This window comes from Juglans regia, chromosome 8, assembly GCF_001411555.2.
Source record: "Juglans regia cultivar Chandler chromosome 8, Walnut 2.0, whole genome shotgun sequence".
Classification (NCBI taxonomy): domain Eukaryota; kingdom Viridiplantae; phylum Streptophyta; class Magnoliopsida; order Fagales; family Juglandaceae; genus Juglans; species Juglans regia.
Window position 1 is genome coordinate 2,207,109 of NC_049908.1, and position 6,371 is coordinate 2,213,479.

Consider the following 6,371-nt stretch of genomic DNA (forward strand, 5'->3'; position numbering starts at 1 on the left):
CCTGTTTGGAAGTGTGATGCACACATCACCCACTCCTACATCCAGTGCCTCTCCATCAATCGCATACATCTTCCCAAAATTACCAACAACATAATTCTGCATAATCTTTCGATGTGAAGTGTTATGGAACGAAGCCCCTGAATCCAACACCCAATCATTAGTCAGACTGTGTTGCAAGAATTAGAGTATCATGTATTTCTTCATCCACTACATCCACATCATTATCCTCGACACTTTCTTGATTCCTGCAGTCTTTCTTTATGTGACCCGACTTGCTACAACTCCAGCACGTGATCTGCTACCCAGATCTTGTATTGCTCTTGCCACTGCTCTTGGAGTTTGACATGTCATGTCCTCTGCGCCGATTGTCAACATTCAGAGTCGATCCCGAACCCGAGAACTCACCAGAGTCTCTTCAACGTACCTCTTCAGCAATGATCACATCACGTACGTCATTGTAGTTCAATTTCATCTTACCGGCTGAATTACTCACAGCCATCCTCATGGCCTCCAAACTATTTGACAGCGATGCCAACATAACCAACTCTTTGTAATCGTATTGAATTCATTCAAGTGTTGGGTCACAAACATACCTTCTGACATCTTCAGATTAAACAACTTCTTCATCAGATGCACTTTTTTATTCGCTGACGGCTTTTCATACATACTTGAGAAAACAATCATGAGATCCATTGTGGTTCTCTCCTTACTAATATTATATGTCACTATTTAGGACAAGGTTAGCCGAACAATCCCCATAGCCTGTTAATCTAACAGGGTCTACTCAGTATCATCCATGATATCTGGCTTCATTCCCAATAGTAGAAGCTGGAGCTTTTTCCCATAGAGATAGTCCTCAATCTGCATCTTCTAGTAATCAAAATTAATGTCGTCGAACTTCTCAATCTCGAGTGCTTTCATTTTGTCTCCAACCATCGTTCTCCTTCAAATTTGACATTGGCTCTTGATACTAGTTGTTATGAAAAACATAAACTAACGATGGCAAACAAATTAAAGCAACAACGATAAAAAAACACATGACGTACAATTTATGTGGTTCGACAACTTGCCTACGTCCATAGCTGTAAAAATCTTATTAATTCAGATGAAATTACAATCACTCAATCTCAACTCACTATGTCTAGGACTTTTACTCTCACACAATATGCACTTGACTCAAAACTACTGAAAATCGTTACAAAGAAATCAAATTATAATATATTTATAGTAAACGACGTTAGAAACCCTAATAGGAAAAACATTACGTCCTTCTTTTGAGAGGTGTGTCGAGCGCACCTCGAGCGAACAACTAATGAATATTGGCTCGAGCAGTTTGTCGATCACAGCTCGAGGGCACACTAGGGTTTATGTCTCGTTCAAGCCCAATATCGAGCGATAGTCGAGCGAACTCATAGGTTGCTCATTTTTCTGCTCACAAACCAAGCTCCACATACAATCTAACAATACCCACTGCAAGCAACATAAAATTTTATTTATTGCTACTCGAAAATATTTCATCATGTTAGAAACATAAACAAATTGTATAGAAGTGAACTCATAAATTAAGATTTGACGTATCACAACTACTTCAATTTATAAATTTATTTTTATATAATTTATTTAAAAGTATTTCCCATCCTCCAAACTTTTTTGGTTGCATCCTAGCATAAAAAGGACCTGGCTTTCTTCCTACCAGGGTGCAATTTTGCTGTTGGTTTTTAGTAGTTAATCATTGCGTTTCATCGCTTTCTTCCTGCGGTTGGTTTTGCCAAGAGTTGACGACAATTTTTTACACAAAATATAGAATGTAGAAAAACGCTGATGGTGTTGGTTTTAGTTTCCAAGCAAGAGAAATCAATCCATTGTTATTTCCAGGCTAATTACAGTCATTCTGTGTGCATTAGTATGGTAACAAATAAATTTGTTGTCAAAATTTGTAGGAAAATTTTATTCATTATCCTCACACCACTACTAGGCATAATTTTTAATTTTTTAATTTTTTTTCTTTTATTAAATATGTAATGTATAAATGATGAATAAAAGAATTTAATTAATTTAAAAATAATAAAAAAAAAATGTAATGTTTGATCTGTGAAAATGATAAATATCAAAATTCAAATTTGTATTTGATACTTCCATTGCAATAATGAGGTGCACTCGTTCTTAAAGATCCTCTCGACAGACCCTCTTGACAGACGATAAATGGATGGCGCATAACTTAAAGTGACAAAGTCTAGATTAGAAAAAAAAAAAAAAAGTGACAAAGTCTAAGAAAAATATATTGTTAAAAAATATATATAAAATTAATTTTATAAATTAATATAGTTTAATATGATTTATTAAATTGTAAATTATAAAATAGATTTAAAGAATTAAATAAAATTAAGTTAATTTGTATAATTATTTTTATATAATTTATTTGTGTACGTAGGCTTGTAGCAGTATTAATCTAAATCAAATTGTTTTTACCAAAATATCGAAAATCACTGTATTGTCTACTGAAACGGAGGTGTTGTTCTCGGAGCCGACTCGCGGACCAGCACTGGTATTTTTTCCCTATCACCCTAATCAACATTTTTGTTTCTTTCACTTTTCTTCATTTTCTGTTTGGTTACTCAGTATTTATCCATTAGCAGTACATGTTGGTGGTCAATCGGTTTCAGTGAATTTTCGTTATCAATTTAAAAATTGCAGATACTTCTTTATATTATCTAATTTGAAAATTGGAGAAATTATCTGCTTGACTTCATTGTTCATTTGGTAGGAGTATATGTTGCTAATCGCTCGTCTGACAAGATTACGCAGCTACCGGATAATGTCTATGTTTGTCGCTCGGGATCGGTATTATTCTTTCTCAGAACTCACTCTCCTCGTGGCTCCTGATTTTTTTTTTCTGGAATTTCCGGAAAATCCTTTCAGTTGCTGATGGTGAAAACGGTTTAATTCTAAACCGTTCTTTAGTCAGTAAATCGTGTTATTCCTAAAATTTTGAAGCATATGGAATCACGGACGCTTTGATTGTTTCCAATGCATCAAATTTTTTCACTCAAAATGAGTTCGTGCATCTATTAAAAAAAAGAAGTACGACTGCATTATCTGCTTTGTTGTTGGCTCTATCCATCAGCTGGACATACTCTCAAAATGTTTTGCTGGACAGTATTTTGATGACATAATAGTGATAAATGCTAAAAATCTAATGCATGACTACCGGTCTGCGTCCATATAATATTTACATGCCTGTCTCTTACAGGCTGCAGATTCACAGAATGTTTCTGACTATGTGCGCTCCTTTCTTCATCAACACACGTGAGTGGTTCTGTTCCTGTCTGTTTCCCCGTCCCTTTGGACTGTATGATAGTTTGGCACTTTGTATCTTTTGGATCATGATACTTCAAATAAATTGCTGTGATTTTTCTTCATGTACTACTAGTTGGAGCTTGTTTCCTTATTGCCTGTTTGTTTATTTATTGTTTCTATTTTCCCAAGTTTATGTAACTCCTCCATTGTTAAAAGTGTGCTCCGGTGATACTTACTTTGATTATTTTTATTGGTGTCGGTTCTAAATCATGTCTTGTTTATTACCAAGAGTCATCCACAGTTCACTTTATTATTGAGCTGATGTGTTTGTATTGAATCTATGAGTTTATGAAAGGTTGGGTAACTTTGACCTCATTTGGTTACCGATGCAGGACTTTGGCTCGTTTCTTTAAAATTTTTGCTATGTTAATTACATTTTTCAGGTTTTCATGTACTGTAATCTTCAATCTATATACACAAGATACAGTTAGGGCAGCCTGCAACTGTTAAGGTTGCTGCAAACCTTGTCCGGCTTATATCCTATAGCAACAAGGTATGGGTCTGCTTTAGATTGTTCGATATGATTGCTTTCTTTGTTTGGACAGACAAACATAAGAAACTTTTGCTTGCCCCTAGTTGACTTTTTTGTTGTTCTTTTACCTCCCAAATTTAGTCATGTTTAATGGTAATCTGAGCATCTAAATAGAGTTTCCTTCTTCTTCTTTTTTCTTTTTTCTTTTTTTACACTTTTTGAGTTTAATAACTCTGTTGGAGAAGAATGGGATGTAAATGGGATGGTTTCATGTAAAAAAAACTGTCCATAATCCGAGTTTGTTTGTGCTTCCAAATTCCTTATGGCTATGCCACATCATTCATGAATATTAAATTAAAAAAATAAAAGCAAGCATTCATATGAAAACGAGTCAGTTGTAGCTGCTCCATATCACTTATGGAACTGCAGGGGTGGGTCCTAAGGGCCTTGCCTTGGAGAGGTTTCCCGACATAAAAAAAAAAAAATTCACTTATGGAAAATAAGAGAACTTTGATTGTGAAGGTTCAAACAGTGTATTTGTTTGGGTGTGTACATGTATTTTTTATGCCAGTTGATTTTTTCATTTCATTGTACTGAAGTATTCTACTTATCATAAACTTGTACTAAATTATTTCTGGTTTACATGTGTACTTGGATTTACCATAAAATTTGGATTTGACAGAACATGTTACAAACTGGCCTAATTGTTGGAGGGTGGGACAAGTTTGAAGGCGGTAAGATTTATGGAATTCCTCTTGGTGGAACAATAATTGAGCAGCCATTTGCAATTGGAGGTTTGCTTTTCTTGATCTAAATAATATATATACCCTTACACCCTAGGATGTGGGCATGCTGCATTTCCGATTTTTATTATATGTGGGCATCCCTGTGTAGCAAGTGCAATTCATGACTGCATGAACTGCTTTCTATTAGTCTGGTATATGTAAACCAGTAGTTGAGGTTCTTTCTGCACAAACAATATCACAGAGAACTAGCAGTCATATGGAGTTCTTTTGTATTTATACTTGGGCAGACATTACGTTATACTAATTTATACTATTATTAAAGGGGAAACTTACTTGACAAAACTATTATTAAAGAGGAAATCAATGCCTAACATTTAATACATGCTAGCAACTTCAGTGCAATATCTTTGCTTGGTTGTGGGATTCAGTCTTACATACTGTGTTTCACAGGATCTGGCTCTAGTTACCTGTATAGGTTTTTCGACCAGGCATGGAAGGAAGGAATGACCAAGGACGAAGCTGAGGTATGTAGGTCTTGAATTTGCAAATGCAAAATCAGTTGCCACCTTGGAACAAATTGGTGACGATAACGTCCTCCTTCCGTGAGACTTGACCTCGTTATTATCTTACATCAGTAAACAAGTTGGGGTTGAAATCAGAGAGAAACAACGTAGAATACATGAAAATTTAATTTGAATTTATTTTTTAATTATTTTTCGCATGGGTGTATCTGAAGTTCTTATTAAAAAAGAAAAGAAAAGGAGAAGAAGAAAATGTATCTCCAAATATCTAACGTGCTTTTTTTGGTTGGGGAGGGTGGAGGGGGGAAGATTTCATAGTTAAATAGGGAGAGTCATGACGTTTTATTTTGTTATTTGTAGAGGAGGAATCTATGCTTGTAGCAAGGAGTACGAGGGCAAGCCATTTATTAGAACCGTTGATCTCATTGATCTCTAGTTGCTAATCTATTATGTAAAATTTGAAATTTAAAAATAGTATTTTGTATAAAGTGTCATCATCACATTGATTGGTTGTAAAATGAGTTGCATGAGCATCATTGTTAGATTTTTTGGTGTTTTGTAGCAGTAATGCTCACAGTTTTTTGTGCTGTAATTCAGCAATTAGTAGTGAAGGTGGTTTCCCTTGCTATTGCTCGAGATGGTGCAAGTGGTGGCGTTGTTCCAACTGTCATTGTAAGATTTATATGGGACATTACTAGCTGAGCAGTTCCGAGTATATATATATATATATATATATATAAAGAGTCTATAAAATGAAATTTTTTTATTTTAACGGTTTTTATTGTTTTTCTGTTAAAATTTAACGTCGTTCGTCTAAATCCCTTGAACTATGAAATTCCCATCTGTCAGCAATCATCATTTCACATCACCATTGCATGAATAGAGAAAAATCATTATGAAAGCAATTGCTGCAACTGATCCTCGGAAATGAAAGAAAAACATATATTTATATACTAAAGTAAATAGTATATTTATTATTAAACAATAAAAAAAAATTCAAAAAACTATGCACATTTCTTTCGACGGTTCATGCATCTGCCGACATTGTCACTAACTCAGTCCGTGTCCATTCATTCTCATCAATTGCCATTATTTCTTCGGTCGGTTCATGCACCAACAATTATATTGTTGTTGATCGCACGTCGTTTGGAAAACAGAGGATGCTGCACATTAAAAAGATGGTTAGGCAATTAACGGGTTAGTCAATTACGAGCCTTTTCCTTCTGCATATTGTTATTCTTTACAAGTGATTTTTCTGAGAAAAAAATTTTACTT

General features: G+C 34.7%; 1 pseudogene; it reads left to right on the forward strand.

Moving 5' to 3' along the window:
* Window positions 1-2,502: 2,502 nt before the first annotated feature.
* LOC118349280 lies at window positions 2,503-5,803 on the forward strand (annotated as a pseudogene).
* The last annotated feature ends 568 nt before the right edge of the window (window positions 5,804-6,371 follow it).